The sequence below is a fragment of the Rhineura floridana genome, chromosome 7 (assembly GCF_030035675.1).
Source record: "Rhineura floridana isolate rRhiFlo1 chromosome 7, rRhiFlo1.hap2, whole genome shotgun sequence".
Taxonomy (NCBI): Eukaryota; Metazoa; Chordata; class Lepidosauria; order Squamata; family Rhineuridae; genus Rhineura; species Rhineura floridana.
Window position 1 is genome coordinate 33,156,036 of NC_084486.1, and position 17,306 is coordinate 33,173,341.

A 17,306-nucleotide genomic window follows, 5' to 3' on the forward strand; every position below is an offset into this window, starting at 1 on the left:
CCCTCCAGGAAGGAACGGAGCCACTGCAAAACAGTGCCCTCAAGTCCCATCCCAGTAAGGTGGCCCAGAAGGATACCATGATCGATGGTATTGAAAGCCGCTGAGAGGTCCAGCAGAACCAACAGGGACACACTCCCCCTGTCCAGTTCTCTGCGTAGGTCGTCCACCAAGGTGACCAAAGCCGTCTCTGTCCCATAACCAGGCCTGAAACCAGATTGAAATGGATCTAGATACTCCGTTTCATCCAGGAATCCCTGGAGCTGGGAGACCACCACACGCTCTATTACCTTGTCCCAAAATGGAATATTGGACACTGGCCGATAATTATCCATTATGGAGGGATCCAGGGAGGGCTTTTTCAACAAAGGCCTTACAACTGCCTCCTTTAGGCACACTGGAACTCTGCCTTGTTGTAAGGAGACATTGACCACTCCCTTCACCCACTCAGCCAGTCCCTCTCTGGCGCTTTTAATGAGCCAGGAAGGGCAGAGGTCTAGAAGACATGTGGTGGCTCTCACCTCTCCAATGATCCTGTACACATCCTCGGGCTGTACAAATTGAAAAGAATCCATTATTACTGGACAAGTAGGAGCCGAGGTTACATCCACTGAGACTGTATCAACTATAGCATCCAAGTCGGAACGAATCTGAGTGATTTTATCTGCAAAGTGCCGTGGAAATTCTTGGCAGCGGTCTGTTGAATGGTCTATGTTACCCTACAGGGGTCAAGATGCAAAAGACCTCTGACCACTCGAAACAGCTCCGCTGGAGAGCTCCCCACAGACACAATAGTAGCAGAAAAGAATGAGTTTGGCAGAGGAGTTTGGTGGGGCAGGTCCCTAAAAATATTTTCCCCTTGTACGCGTACCACATGCAAATAGGACTCTCCTATTTACCCTGAAGGGGGACAGGACAAAGCACAGGCCATTCCAATATAAGTAGAAAGAAAGAAACAAAAGGCAGTAGAGACTATGGATGGGAAGGACACTCCAGTAGTGGGGACCTACAAGGTGTATGCAACATTTGTTTTCTTGCTTGAGAACAACATGGTATATATGTACAACAAGTGCAAGCCGGTGGTGATGTTGGAAGAAAAAGTGATGGGTCTGGAATGGAGGGTGGGCACACTGAAGAGTATAAGAGTTTTTAGATAGAATGCTGGACCAAAACAACAAAGAGAAGTACAGGAGGTGGAAGAACAACAGAATGTTGAAGCAGAAGAGGACATTGCTGTGGAGAGCAACAGCCAAGTGGAGGAAACTCCATGGAAAAGGGTGAGAGGAACAGAAGAGCTAGAAGACAACCTTCACCGGTGGAAGTATGGAACCGCTTCCAAGCACTTGAGGATGACAGTAGAGGATAGTCTACAGAGGAAGAATTACAGGAGACCCCATGCAACAACAGGCAATAGGATTTTGGGACCACAGGCTACACTTCCTGGAAGATAGACTGCAAGTGATGGGTTGCATCTCACAAATACGGGGAAGAATATGTTTGGCCACAGCATGGAGAAATTCATCAGGAGGGCTTTAAACTGAATCCTAAGGGGGAGGGAGACATAAACTTGGTGGTAACAACTAACAAAGTCTTGTGCACAGTAAGAGGAACTTCATAGTCTTCATAAAAATGTTGGAAGGAAGCCAGGCCATAAATCACATGGTCTTCAATGTCTGTATACTAATGCCCAGAGTATGGAAAACAAACAGGACAAACTTGAACTCTTAATACAGGAGAGTAGATACAACTTGATAGGTATAACTGAAACTTGGTGGGATAACTCCCATGACTGGAATACAGCGATTGAAGGACATAACTTGTTCAAAAAGAACAGAAGGAATAGAGAGGGAGGTGGAGTCACACTATATGTTAAAAATATATATCCCTGCACAGAAATACAAGAGGATGAGCTTGGTAGTTGCACCAAGAGTATCTGGATTAAAATTAATGGAACAAGGAATAAAAGGAACATGGTAGTTGGAGTCTACTACCAACCACCCAAACAAGGAGAAGATGATGAAACTTTTGCAAAGCAAATGGCCAATGTGTCAAGGAGGCATGACGTAGTAGTAATGGGAGACTTCAATTACCCTGATATCTGTTGGGAGACAAACACAACCCCTCCAAGAATTCCTGACTTGTGTTGGAGATAATTTTCTCATTCAGAAAGTGGAGGAAGCAACTAGGGGATCAGCTATCTCTGACTTGGTTCTAACCAACAGAGATGACTTGGTGGACGAAGTGGCAGTTATGGGAACTGTGGGAGAAAGTGACCATGCTATACTTGAGTTCTTGATTTTAAAGGAACCAAAAGCTGAGAGTACCTATAGGCGTACCCTGGACTTCAGGAAAGCCGATTTTAATAAACGCAGAACAATGGCAAGTAAGGTTCTATGGCATGCGACGCTGATGAAAAAAGGAGTCCAAGATGAGTGGGAGTTTCTAAAAGAGGAAATTCTAAAGGCACAATGGCAAACAATTCCAACAAGGAAAAAAGGGGGAAGACAGCCAAAGAAGCCAATGCGGCTTCACAGAAAGCTTAGATATGTCCTGAAAACCAAAAAGGACACATACAGGAAGTGGAAGGAAGGCCAGGCCACAAAGGAAGAGTACAGAGAGGTAGCACAGAATTATAGGGATGGTGTCAGGAAGGCTGAAGCTGAGAATGAGCTGAGGTTAGCGAGAGATGCCAAAAGCAACATAAAAGCTTTCTTCAGGTACATCCACAGTAAAAGACAGAGAAAAGAAATGGTGGTACAGCTACTTAAAGAGGATGGCAAAATGATAACAGACGACAAACAAAATGCAGAAATGCTCAATTCCTACTTTGGCTTAGACTTCTCCAAAAAGAGAGCCTATTACCCTCCTGGGAAACATGAAGTTAATGGGGCAGGATTGCATCTTGAGATTGATAGACATATGGTCAAGGAATACTTAATCATTTTGAATGAGTTCAAATCTCCAGGGCCTGATGAACTGCATCCTAGAGTACTGAAGGAACTGGCTGAAGAACTCTTGGAACCACTGTCTATTAACTTTGCAAAATCATGGAGGATGGGTGAAGTATCCAAAAAGCCAAGAACAAAAAAGGGGAAACCCCAAGATGCTGGAAAATGTGGTATTTATGTTCAAAAAAAAACCAGTGCGCTTTGGCCACTATGTTGTCTGGCCTTTGTCAGGGGCTGTAAATAAAATTGCAAGGACACACAACATTATTACACATATAACACAAAGTGCATTACAGCATGAAATCATATTCTACATAACTAATATGTACAAAAATATTCACTTACATGGACTGGTCTGCAATATTCTTTTCTAGCAAAATTGCTTGAAATGATAGACAACCACAAATAAGGATTCACATGAGTGTGCTCATGTATATACATCCCTAAGTCTCTTAATTCTGGTGTAACCAATTAAACATAGGGGAATTACAAGCAACTGAGAAAAAAGAATGTGCGAGGGATCATCGATATTTGTTAAAATTCACAGGAGAGGAAGAAATTCTAACCCCTCATTGAGACCACCAGGTCTGAGAAAAGGCAGAAAAAGCAAGATGACACTGGTTCTATGACAAATGTTGTATGGATGACCCATAAAAACTGAGTGAACAAAGTGTTGGAATCCCACACTAAACACCTAGAGCAGACACCTCCTCTCCCTGCTCTTTCCAATAGTTGTTTCCCAATTACTGGCCTCGTCTGCTGTCCCTGAATTGTCCATTCATGAAACTACCCACTGCCATTAAAGGAATATTAACACCCTTCTGTCAACTCAGAGTCTAATCAGACAACACATTCCTCAAACACCATAGTGATAGACTCATTCACAGTACTCAGCACACTTGGAGCAATATAATTTGGATACTGTCCAACAGAAGCACAGACAAATCCTGTCTGCCAGAAGATTTGACTTCATGAGAGACTGGCCAGCAGAAACTTTTATATCCATGTATAGCTCAGAATGTGATCATTTTCTTCTTCCTATCCCCTTTTCCTTTTTGTATCAGATTGTATGTCATTATTTTAAAATTTGTAGTCCTCTTTAAAAAAAAAACTTTGGCAGAAAGGCAGTTACAATTATAGTAAAAAAAATAAACCAATTAACTAGCCTCCAGATGAAATAGATCCAAATTATTACATTTTAAAGTTTTCTCCATTATACTAGTCATAAAAACTCCCCTGCAGTTCAAGTATGTATTTCAAAAACAAGGACATGATCCTCAAATCACTTACAGCACAATAATTCCATTAGTTTCATGATAACTAGTGTAGGTGACATAAGGGCTACAGTCCTGTACACACTTATGTAGGAGTAAATCCCATTGAGCTTAATAGGGCTTACTACTGAGTAAATATGCACCGGTTTGCACTATCATTATATTTAATAACTATGCAGGCCAATGACCTGTGTGAAGAAATTCTGAAACTTAAATAGAGATGCTCAATCAGTTAAAAAAAGAAGAAAGGAAAGGGAACAATTTTTCATGACCATTAGGTTTTGATGTCAAATTACACATATTCATTATAACAGAGAAGCTGTAATCTCTGAAATTACGCTGGGGAATATGTAGCTGAACATATTCTTATTACCCAAAGAGCTTTGGATTATTTAGTTGACTGGATACTTTTCATTGAAATAATAACCTGATGCTATGATGATTGCAACACCTTTTGGGAGACTACCTTTTAAAAAGTATAACTTTGTTTGTTTAAGTATATTGATTAGTTCCATTTATTATGAGTTCCAAATTATATTTACAAGATCCATTTATGAACTGATATAATTCTAATCAACTGTGTATGCTATTTTGAAGTACATCATAACACCTTAGATGTGGGTTAAGTCAGTGAAAGATGACTGGTCATTCATGGACTGAATGTCACCACAAAACAATCTATCTGGCCCCTGGGGGGTCTTCAAAAGTATTTTCCCCCCACAATTCCACTATAAGAAAAAGAAAACTGTTCTACAAAGGCAAGAGAAGGGCATATTCCACCCTTAGATGTTAAACCTTTGGGTGAATTTTACATGAAATGCTGCCTTGATAGCTACGCAGCATCATTCCCCTTCCCAATTTTGGATGCAAATCAAAAGCAATTCATCCCATTGATAAATGAAGGGTGGAACCTGAGAAGGGTGAGAGGTATAAAAGACATCACTCAAGCCCCAGACCTTGTTGGAGCAATTTGCTCACATGGAACTTTGAATAGCGCTGCCTTGTTGCCCTGTGGGCTTCTAGCCAAAGTCATGAGTGACTAGTGGGGCAGGGCAGCCCTGCAGAGCTGATCTTCTGACAGCAGTGTCGCTGCCACTTGCCAGATAGAGCACAGGTGAGGCAGGGCAGTAGCAAGGTTAGAGTGGTGTGGGCACACCAGTGGGAGTGCCAGTTTGCTTCCATTGTGCATCCCTGCCACCCTGACTTTGCCAGCACCCTGCCACACCCTTGCACTCACCTGGTAAGTGGCAGTGACAGCATTATCAAGAGACCCGCTCTCAGCAGTGCCATGCTACTCCAGTTGCTCCTGGTCAAGTCAGGACAGGACACTGATCTGGGATATGGGGATTTCACACATCCCCAAACTACAAATACGTTCCCAAATGTCAACAGTGGCTGTATGAAGCTCTACCCATGTGTAATCCTTTGTGCAATTACCACACAACCAGCATCACATTTGAAAGAGGCCTGAGTTCACACACCATTAGCTCTCTCAACTGTATTTCATAAGGATTTCATGAAGACCAATGTATCCACAGCACAGGGAAACAGAAAGAAAAATGGGAAAGGGGCAGGAGAGAGAAAAAGAAAACAACACATTTTGCACATTAGTATTAATCATTTGCCAGAGGCAAATCTTTTATTTCACTTTTTTTGAAATGTTAAAAGTGCTCTTTCTGTCCATTAAAAAGGGAATTCAGCCGGAGATGGCCTCACGGGAAAGTGGAGATTGGCTATTACGCTGAAGTGAGAGATTGCTTTTCATATACAATTATTGGAAGTGCCACTTGTCCCTAGCGAAATTAAACAGCTGTAGAGACAGGCCATATCACTTCAACCAGTATCAGTACATTTCTCCCCTCTGTACTGAATGATCTTTTGCAAATATAGAAGCACATCAAGCAAAATATATCATTGTTTTTTATTGTTAAAAAAAACACTGAGGGAAAAAGCCAACAATTTTAAGAAGACCTAAAATGAAAAACAAAATAGGTTTTTTTCCTGTGCATGCCCCAAGAAACAAAATTTTGAACTAATCTATCAGAACTAGAAATGTTGCTATTTTGTGAATGCTACAAATATGGAATTCTTGGCTTTTATAGGGTGTTATACCATGCTGATCACAATTATGCCTGAATATCCAGCAGTACTATAATATAGTTATATTGCTGGGAGAAACTGGCATGGTTTTCATGGAACTTTCATTTTGAAAAGATCAGGAGATTCTCTAAGGGTCAGTTGTGCACCTATTCTTTCTCATACATGAGACACAGAGCTAAAACAATGGTTATTTTCTGAAATTGTTCTGAGGAATTTAATCCAGAAACATTAATTTATGAAACTGCTGAACATAGCCAGAGCCACCTTATTTTTTATTTCTGCTGTGTACTACTGTACACACACTGTTACAGAAGCACGGGCCTGGCCTAGCTGGCATAGCATAGCGCTCTTGCTTCTCACACTCCAATCTGACTTGCACACAGTAGGCTAAGCAGATTTCCTAATATTAAACTTTCTGCTATTGCTTTACCATATATTTAACTTGAGATAAGCAGATATCTGATTCACATACTGACAGAAACATCTGGATCTGACATGAAGACTACACACTCCCTTTCAATATAACACAGATAAAGCTTGTGTGATCTGCACAATGGGACTACTAGAAATCTTTAATAATAAAGAGGAATAAAGGTGTAGTTTTTTCGTTATTAAAAACGGATGTATTCTAATAATAATAATAATAATAATAATAATAAAATGAAGCCCTTAAAAGCAATGGTTACAGAGCCATCCCAAAATTCATGAACAGCAATACGGATATTATCTGGCTTTGCTAATGTCACTGGACCAGGGTCCTCACTGGGAGCTGGGACATTTGTAATGCAGCATGCAGCTCTCAGAATAAGACAGCAGCAGCTGAAAAATATCTAGCCAGTCTTCATTGCAGAGCAGATCCATTGCAAATATTTATCTATGTAACATGTAACTCATCTATTGACTATCACAGAGCATAAATTAATTTTCCCATTCATATTCCAGCCTTCCCATAAAATGTAGTGTTGCAGCTCCTACATCAAGAGTTGGCAATTTCTCTTTTCATTTTATTGGCTTTTCTTGCCTTTCCTGTGTATAGTTGGAGACATCAGGGACAAAGGTTATCTGCTTCTTCCAGTTACCGTGGAAACATTGCATAGAATCAGACAGCACCAGCTCCTAAGATTTTTTTTGAACTATCCGTCTGGTATAGATTACATAAAATAAAAAACAACATTGAAATGATATAAAACATGCTTCCATGCCCCTAGAATTCATTATTTGATCTTATTTCAGTTTAAAAGGATGATAAAACATTTTTACAAGGGCTCCTCACTCCTCATTGTAAAATTACTGTTCTTGGAAAGGTAAAAAAGGATTGTAAGGGGACATATTAAAAACATTTATAAGCATTATAAACAATGCACTATAGTGGTTAGAGTGTTGGACTATGACCTGGGAGACTAGGGTTCGAATCCTCACACAGCCATGAAGCTCACTGGGTGACCTTGGGCCAGTCACTGCCTCAGCCTCAGAGGAAGACAATGGTAAGCCACCTCTGAATAATACCACGAAAACCCTATTCGTAGGGTCTCCATAAGTCGGGATCGACTTGAAGGCAGTCCATTTCCATTTTTTCATAATACAGGGTTCAATATTCAAGCACAGGACTGTATATACGTGAAAAAGTTTTACAATAGGAACTTGTCACATGGAGCTACTATTCTGAACCTTGTAGCCCCAGAGGTTAAAACATCTTAAAATCAGTGAAATTATGGAAACTACAGAAGCTGTGGATGCTTTTAATTTATATATACTGTCAGGTAGGCAAGACTGAGAAATTTTATCTTTGCAAATTCCTATCAAAAATGACTTCATTTGCACATCTGGGATTGGAATTTAGCTGTCCAGAAAATTTTGCATTTCTCTGAATGCTGCAATGCAGTTCTTAACCATTTAAATATATGCATTTAAATATATATTTTGACAGCATATATCACAGATTAATGCAGAAATAGAATGGGAATATGGGTAAAACAAAACGCAGAAGTGATATGGCCTCAAAACAGACAAATTCATCCTACTGTAAAGTAGCAAGCATGGCTCCACCTTGTTTTAATGTTTCATTCAGACCCAACCTTTTTAAACAGTGCAGTTCTATGTATGTTTACTTGGAAGTAAGCCACACTGTATTCAGTAAGTGTGCACACAACTGAGCCTAGAGCAACAACAGCATCTCAAATGTTTCAAGCAAACTGGCTTGCAAAGTTTCCCCAAAACCTGATCTAGTGAAATCCTACTAATTCATATTATCCTCCTCAAAGTGAAAGTGAAATTCCTGCCTCTCTTCCTCCTTGATCTTAACTAGGGAAGAGCCTACTCTTGCATCTATAGGATTCCCTTAGAGAGAGAACCCCAAGTAGCGAATTGACTCTCCATGTGTTCCTCCTGCATCATTTGATTTTTAATATATCATTTCTTCTATTCCCAAGAGGAAAAATTGTTTTAGTTATTGTGATAGTGCACAATGTTTGCTACTTTACTAATATGCATCCACAGAGTTGCTGCTTCAGCTTTTCTTTTCATTTTCTTTCTATGATCTACTGAAGCAGCACCAATAGCTCAGTAAGTGCCCAGTTCAGCAAATGTATAAAGAATCAAATGTGCTTCATGTGGTATCATGAGATGTTTTTGGTCCTCAGGCATTTTGGGGAGATCTGGGAGGATTTTCTTGTCCACATTAGAAATAAAGAGGCTTCACCATCATGGCAAACTATCACTTCACCTTACCATTTTGACATGGCTGTTCCCTCCTTGATGACAAAAACGTATCAGTATTCATTTAATTTAGTTTATTCAAAGATGAGATTCATAAGCTAGTATCTTTTCTTTCTCGCAGTTGTCTTACATGATAACTAGATCCATTTCCCATACCCACTTTGGTTCTCTCTCCTGCATTTCCACAAGTCTTTACTAGGGATGAGTGAATCTATAAATTTCAGTTTATCTCAGTTTCTCCATTTTCCAATCATAAATTCAATCCCCCACATTTCCACATCAGTCTGTGATTTAAAAAAAAATTCCTCATGAGAATTCATCAGCATTTTAGTGTGAATTTCACTTAATATACAAATTTTTGCAAAGCAATTTCCCCTAATATAATACTTTTTAAAGTTATTTTCACTAATATATGTGTATACATATTTTCCCTAGTATATGCATTTTTCTACACTTAATTGGCTGAAAACCCACACTGCAAAATTTGGAGAAGTTCAAGTTTCAAAGGAATTGTTGTGTTTCAGTTTGCATATTGTTTCAGAAAGTGCAGACTAGGTAAGTTCAAACTGAATTTATTTATTTATTTATTTATTTATTTGATTTATATCCCACCCTTCCTCCCAGCAGGAGTCCAGAACTGAATTTCTCTCCCATCCTTAGTCTTTATATTCACTACTTATTATGTGCCATTTGGGGCAGTCCTAGAGTTGTATTTGGTGAAGCAGTGACAGCCTGCCCTCAGACCATAGGACAGGATAAGGTGTAAATTATGGCTGGAACAACTAGTCTTATAGATCCAAAGAAGCTTTCAGGGTTCTTTCATAACAGTAGCCCCCCACTCCACAAGGAGGGGACTTTCAAAAGCAAATATTATGGAACAGACCCTGTTGCGCAAAGAAAAAAAAGTTTGAAACTCGAATGTGTATGTTCAAACCTTTGGACATACTTAAAGCATACTTTTGCCTCTCAATCAAAATAAACAAAATTGGATTTAATATAAATTTGATCAGAGCTTGGAAGATTACTTTTAAAAAGTAATAAATTACAGTTACAGTTACATGGCCCCCCCAAAAGTAGTAATTACCGTTACAATTACAATTGCTCTGAAAGTAATGGATTACTTTACTTTTACTCAAAAGTGATTGCTACAATTACATTTTAGTTACTTTAAAAAATGCCTACAAGGTGCTGGCCTTGGCTGCTGCACATCTAAGTAGCCTAAAACAACATTAAAAATAAGCGCACACACACACACAGAGGGTAGGAGAATAATGTTTTTATCCATAAGATTAACAGAATGGCATAACAGAATCTCACATCCCCTCACCCTACCCCCAGCAATGATGATACCCCAACACACATATTTTTGTATTTATATATTGCCTCCAGCTCTTTTCTCCTTCCACTCCTGTCAATTTTTAAACAATTGTTTTCTCCACCCCGTCTCACTCTCCACCTCCTCCCTCGTCGCCTCCTAAGCACCCATAGAGCATGAAGGAAGAACAATGCTGCACAGAAGTCCAATTTGAAGCACATGATTTTTATTCACAAATCAGAGGAACAGAAGACTTCCCCTGCTTCCCCCCAAGTAATGCGCAAAAGTAATGCTGGAAACATTACAATTACTCCTCAAAAGTAATGAAGTTACTACTTGTTCTATTACCAGCAAAATGTAATGAAGTTACCCACTTGTTACTCAAAAAAGTAATGAATTACAAGTAATCTGTTACTTGTAACTAGTTACTTCCAAGCTCTGAATTTGATACTTTGAAAGCAAACAACTCATCTCAGCTCTTCCAAGGCTTAGGCCAGCCATGCCCTCCAGCTGTTTTGGACTACAACTCCCATCATCCCTGACACTGGCCATTAGCTGGTGAAAGCTATAGTCAAAAACAGTTGGAGGGCACCAGGTTGGGGGAGGCTAGCTTAGGCTGGTCCAGCAACATAATTCATAGGTTTTAGCAAGACACTGCCAGGGACAACTATCATACAGAACAAGCAGAATATGTCCCAGAAAAAAAAGGTCAAACTGAAAATACTTTGCCTATTTAAATATAGCAAATCTGCATAATATGATATGGCATATTGATCCTCTACTGTAATGTTTGAATCATCTGGATCTCCTAATATAACTTTCTTAATAGGAAAAGAAAAACAATCGCCAATCTTCAATCATGTAAATTGGTGTGCAAGACGGATACAGATATACCATAATGTTAATATGACATTTCATAGGTCAATACAACTTTTAAATGTCTTTGTTTACACAGTGCACCATCTGCTATGCCTGTTAACTGTAGGCTGATTGACATTTCTAGCTGTTATTGAAACATCTCTCTCAGGCACCCTGAAACTAGGAAAGCTTTACTTGTTCATCTCTGTTCTTGAGTAATCAAGATTGTGATTAAATGGATTAATCAGGATGTAAGCATATCTAGCTTGGAGCTCAGTTTAGTAATGGAATAGCCGGAAGTGGTTGAGTGAAATCTATGGAGAACTGAAGCTTTTATCTAATTAATTTTATAATGGGATATAGCTCAGAAAGAAACTGTGTGAAACAGAATGTTGGGAGAAGTACTATTGACACCATGAATAAAAATAATCTGCACAGGTTACACTGTTTGCTTAAAAGTACATGCATTTGAGAAATTTATCTGAGAAAAGGGTTGTATACTCTTTGTTTTCAAGATATATCTGTTCTCTTTTGAATTTATTGACCCATTGTAGGTATATTGTTGAATGTACGCATCAACTCAAATTTTGTAGTTTCTTCCTCGCTGCCTCTGGCAAGGTGCCTGCTTTATATAGCAAGGTGGGGCAAAACACAATCGTTTGGAGATCCAGGTATTAGCACTGATTCCCTTCTCAGCAGCCACAGCGATAACTTCCCCCTTTTATACTCACTAGTGGCAGATGCATCTGGAACAACAGGTCAAAGATTGTTTGCTACAGTTCTATAGATTAGAGCTCCTACATTACACATGAGAACAACCACCTAGTGGCCTCAAACAGCAAGAAAAATTATGCAGATATAGACTAGGGCCATCTTTTCTATTTGAAATACGTTAAAAAAACTCTCATTCTCCAAGAAATCACTTTATTTTTTCTCAAAATGACTAAATGCATCCATTTAATCATATGAGATGAAGTAAATGAGTGTAATCTAAACTTGCCCATATGTCCCCAGGGTCTATGGTGAGGTTTTGCATTCTCTCAGCTGTCGCCTATTTACTTTGTCCCACAGAACCAATAAGCCAGTCACTATCTGCAGAACCTTCACCTACCTCTCCCAACCAGGGTTCCATTTCCTGGTGTGATATTAATCTGTGACAAAACCTTGGGACTTATCTTTTACATATCTATAGATGGAAATGTGCAAATATTTCTTATGTCTAACTGAAGGTTCCAAGTCTATATTAAGCTTTTGTCAAAGGTTCTCAGTTGTATTCAACTAAGTCCTACTCAAAGTAGACCCAATGAAATGAATGAACCTAAGTTAGTCATGTCCATTAACTTCAATGGGTCTATTCTGAATAGAACTAGGGTTGAATACCACCCTCAATGTTTCTATTAACTCTCCCCCCCCCGGCCCGGGCTGTAGTGAGGATAAACGTGGTGGCGGTGATGGTGATCTGTGCTACCAACCTGCTCTGAGAACCCTTGGCATAAGGCTGGAAAAAATCTAAACAAAGTTCATTCTTCTAAGGTTTAATAATGATCTCCTCACCAACAACCCATAAAATACATATAGGAAATAACTGGCTCTTTTCATTATTTCAATCTGCTTCTCAAAAATTATTTTGAAGGAAAGAAATAGCGTGACTCTTGAGTTCCAAACATCTGCATATGTTCATCAGAGGTTTCAGTCCTTTAGCTGTATTAGGAAGGTCATCAACCTATATGAACCATGCATGTTCCTTAAATTACTGTACCATTTAGGTCAATGCTACAGTTTGGCTTAGTTCAATTAACACTTTACACTCAAAGCAAATTCAACTGACTGCAACTGTTTGTATCTAAGTGGAACTCAAAAATGGAAGCCATGTGAGAACTACCATTGATATTTTAAGTACCTCTTCCCATTTCCATCACAGACTTCCTGCTGGAGCAATCTGTGTGCAAAGCAGAACCTTTGCATCCTTCATAAGCTCCAATTCTATGCTTATTGTATTCAACACATATAATTATCTCATAATAAATTCAAAAATTCATATTCAAAATTCTTCAGCCTTTTCACATGGTAAGCACTGAGATGGAGTGAATAGGAGAGAGATGTTATAATTACTACATATGCAAAGGAGAAATAAAATGCATGGGATCAAATGTCCTTCAAAATACAAATACTCATCAGTGGTTGTGTAATGGCAAGGATATATATATATAGTGCATGAAAGAACAGGAGTATAAATGAAAATGTGAACTGTGGAGAGGGAGTGTGATAGTAATCATATTGGCTTTATAAAGATACAAAATAAACATCCAGCAGCCAAAGGACTGTTCCTGTGAACATTTACCTTTCTGGTAAAAATGGCACACTAGGTTTTATTGAATGCTGCTGGACAGGAAGTGGGACAGGAAGACAGGAAGTGGGGCAACTAGAAAGGGTAAGTCCTCCTGTTCCAACTGCTTCTTCCTCTGATATAATCAAATGTAGAAGAAATGATAGAGGTGCCCTCCTCCATTTTTATCCCTCACCGATCCTATCACTTAATTATGACCAGAGGTAGGAAATCAATGGAAACGTGGTGGCAGGGGGGCAGAATAAATATCTTAGAGACTGTCTTCTTCCCTGCAGATTCTCTTGGGTGTTAAGATCAGCAGAAGGGGCCTTCTTGGTAGTTCTGCCACCCTCAGAAGTTCAGAAGATGGCAGCCCAGGCAACAGCTTTCTCCATGGCAGCCCCTAAGTTGTGGAATTTCCTCCTACAGAGGTGTGCTTGGCACCTTCTTTGTACAGCTTTTGGTGAATGCTAAAGACACACCTCAATATCCAGCCTTTCGCACTTGAAATTATGTTTTCAAGACCCACCCTATTCTTGTGAATGCTATGTGGTTTAACTGTTTTTAATACTATATTTTAAATTTCTGAAACTGGCCCTGGAACCTACTAGTGAAGGGCAGGCAATAAATGTAATAATAATACAAAAACAATAATTTCAACATTAGCTCTGGAAAATAATCAGCATGGTTGTCAGGTAACTACAGATCCTTTGACAAATTCTTCCCTTCTTATCTCGTACCATAGTACTCCAGAGATCAATAATAAACTAAATTAGAATGGGTGTTAATCACTCCAGCATGAATACCATTACCAAACCAACCACAAGACACAGTATAAATTGCTAAGTGCCACAATTTACTGTATTACAGAGCAATAGCATACAGCATATAGCAACCAAGGTTAATTAAACTGCACCAGAGATCTGTGGAGTGTTTACTGGTACTGAGCACTAATCCTCTTGGCTCTTCAATCTCTATTTACAGAATATATTCAAAGCCCATAAAACTTTATTAGTCAGTTAACTAAGCAATCCGGCAAGTCAACCTTTTTGCTTAGTAACACACCACACTAAATATCAGGGCTTAATCACTAAGCATTATTATACAGCCACAAGAGTGGCTGTATACTATAGCCAGCGTGGATTTTTCACATTCCGCAATGTTAAATTGAAAATACCCCCTATGCCATTCTGATGCTTTCCATAAGCTCATTTCAAAACAAAACCTTACAAAATTTATAGTCCTGAACTCAGAAACGCTTGCTTAACAACCCTCTTAATTTTCATGGCGATACACAAAACAGTCAGAAAGAATTGAGAGTTCAAAGTCTAAAGAGAGAGGGGAAAAAACCCAGACTCCTTTTGGACTTTTTTCTCTGAGTTCTCATAATCTGCTGAAATTCATTAAAAAGTCAGCCATGTTCAGAGTACCTGTAATCCTGTTACTGACATTGCCCCATACTCTGACCTTCATCTTCTGCAGTTTAAAAGTTAAAAAAATGCCTGGTTGATTTTTAATTAATTTAAGAAATTTTGGCTGGAACCCTATGATAGTGTCGGGCATGCTCAGTAAGAACCAACTGTCCGTGTTCAAAAGCCAGACTCCTAGCTGCTTGTCTTGGCTAATCAGGGGACCATACCCACACCTGACCTTTATTTCACTTGAGACAGTCATGGCTTCCCCCAAAGAATCCTGGGAAGTGTAGTTTGTAAAGGGGGCTGAGAGGAGATTCCTATTACACTGACGAGCTCCAGTGGCCAGACTGGTTTAACAGTCAGCCACTCTGATTGAAAGTCTGTGAGGGGAACAGGGCATCTCCTAGCAACTCTCAGCACCCTTCACTAACTACACTTCCCAGGATTCTTTGAGAGAAGCCATGACTGTCCAAAGTGAAATAAAGGCCTGATGTGGATGTGGCCAGGGACAGATTTAGTTTAAATTTGGGTGGCAGGCTATATGTGCCTGCTGTAGAATAAAAAGGTGGGGGAAATGCTTTACTGCCCTGGGCTCCTGCTGGGAGGAAGGGCAGTATATAAATCTAATAAATAAATAATAATAATAAATAAATAAAATAAGCTATTTGTATAATTTCATCCTCCAGGATTAACTGGTGAAATTCCATGGCTGCTGAATTAAAAGACTGTCAGGCACCCAATGGGACCTGCTCATATGTACTATGGGAGAGACCTGAGCAAGTCCAAGGTCACTACAGGAACATGTCCAGGCTGTCAAGCGACCTCCGAACTGAGCTTCCCACTGGCACATGATCAGCACACCAGGTGTTTGTGCACTGTTGCAATGGGGAACTATGTGACTAGTACACCGTGAAAGCTCTGGGGAAACAAAAAGAGAGGGAGGAATTTTGCTTGAAGAGACCCTATCCTATTTGAAATTAGAACACTGCAAGGGTTACTGGTTAGATCTGGCAAGATATTATCTCATTTTTTTTAATGGGTAACCTCCCTGGCAGACTGATGGAATGCTGTAGACCTAATATATCTTGACTTCAGCAAAGCTTTTAACAAAGTGCCTCATGATATTCTGATTAGTAAGCTAGCTAAATGTGGGCTAGATGGAACAACTATCAATGGATCCACAGTTGGCTACAGAGTTGTACTCAAAGAGTGCTTATAATGGTGTCTTCTCAAACTGGGCGGAGGTAATGAGTGGGGTACTGCAGGACTCAGTCCTGAGACCACTGCTTTTTAACATTTTTATTAATGACTTGGATGAGGAGATGCAGGGGAAGCTTTTCAGATTTTCAGATGATACAAAATTGGGAGGGATAGCTAATACCCTGGAGGACAGAAACAAAGTTAAAGTGATCTTGATAGGCTGGAGCACTGGGCTGAAAACAAAAGAATGAAATTTAACAGATATAAGTGCAAAGTTCTACACCTAGGGAAAAGATGCCAAATGCACAATTATAAGATGGGGTATATTTGGCTCAGCAATACTATATGCAAGAAGGACCTTGGAATTGTTGTTCATCACAAGCTGAATATGAGCCAACAGTGTGATGTGGCTGCAAAAAAGGCAAATGCAATTTTAGGCTGCATTAACAGAAGTATAGTTTCCAAATCACATGAAGTACTAGTTCCCCTCCATTCAGCACTAATTAGGCCTCATCTTGAATACTGTGTCCACTTCTGGTCACTGTACTTTAAGAAAGATGCAGACACACTGGAACATATTCAGAGGAGGGCAATGAAGATGATCAGGGGACTGGAAACAGAGCCCTATGAGGAGGGGAGATATGATAGGACTCTTCAAGTACCTGAAAGGTTGTCACACAGAGGAGGGCCTGGATCCCTTCTCGATCACCCCAGAGTGCAGGAAATGGAATAATGGGCTCAAGTTAGAGGAAGCCAGATTTCAACTGAACATCAAGAAAAACTTCCTAACCATTAGAGAAGTACAGCAATGGAACCAATTATCTAGGGAGGTGGTGGGCTCTCCAATACTGGAGGCAGCTGGATAGCCACCTGTCAAGTACGCTTTAAGTTGGATTCCTGCATTGAGCAGGGGACTGGACTCAATGGCCATATAGGCTCCTTCCAACTCTACTATTCTATGAGATCAAGCTAACTGCAGGAGATCAGGACCCTGGTCAACTCTCTGCAGAGTGAATATCAGGATGGATGTAAGGCAACTCAGAGCAGCAAGCATTGCTTTAGCAATTGTCTCAAGTTTTAATAGTCTCTGAGTTAAATTGTCTTGGAGTCAGGGAGCTCTGTGCCTTATTCTACTGGCTTTGGCTGTGGAGGGTTGTC

General features: G+C 39.7%; 1 protein-coding gene across 6 annotated transcripts in view; it reads right to left on the reverse strand.

The window, feature by feature from the left end:
* The window catches only part of CTNNA3 (catenin alpha 3), a 1,138,512-nt gene that overhangs the window by 492,702 nt on the left and 628,504 nt on the right, over positions 1–17,306 (reverse strand). Inside the window, exon 1 of one of the 6 annotated variants that reach the window (XM_061635148.1) lies at positions 3,291–3,371. The exons of the other annotated variants lie outside the window; for them this stretch is intronic. The gene's annotated coding sequence lies outside the window, so the exon portion shown is untranslated. Of the gene's footprint in view, positions 1–3,290; positions 3,372–17,306 lie in introns of those variants that run through there. 6 annotated transcript variants of the gene reach the window in all.